This window comes from Frankliniella occidentalis, unplaced genomic scaffold (genome assembly GCF_000697945.3).
Source record: "Frankliniella occidentalis isolate FOCC.00 unplaced genomic scaffold, Focc_3.1 Scaffold342, whole genome shotgun sequence".
Classification (NCBI taxonomy): domain Eukaryota; kingdom Metazoa; phylum Arthropoda; class Insecta; order Thysanoptera; family Thripidae; genus Frankliniella; species Frankliniella occidentalis.
Window position 1 is genome coordinate 229,226 of NW_026267465.1, and position 507 is coordinate 229,732.

Genomic DNA, 507 nt, shown 5'->3' on the forward strand with positions numbered 1-507 from the left:
GGGGGGGTCGGCGCGGCGGTTTGGATCGCCTTTATGTTGATTTGTCAACGGTTTGGCCGGGCGGCGGCCTCTGATAAGGCAGTATAGGCCATATACATCGGCGACCTTGCCCACGTCCGATCATAACACAGGGAGGAACGGCGTACAGTAGTACTGGTAGCAACAGATGAGATTGTGAAACGGAATAAACAAGCCCGGCTGGTACCTGCTGCTGGAACGATCTCCTTGGAGAACCAAGAAGAGAACAGGAAACGACAAATGGACCACCACTAGGGTGTCCCAACATGAAAGTTTCATCACAACTTTGGGTATGGTCCCACGCATTGGATTTGGACGGACCGTGGTTCGTCTGCAAAGTGGGCAAATTATCTTTCAAACCAGCCCCGTTCGGCCAAAATCCAAGATTGGGAACCATATCCAAGTCGCGCTCAAACTTTCACTAAACGACACCCTAACCTCCACATTCCTTTTAAATCGAGAATTTGGAGCAGTTTTTAATGCCCCCCC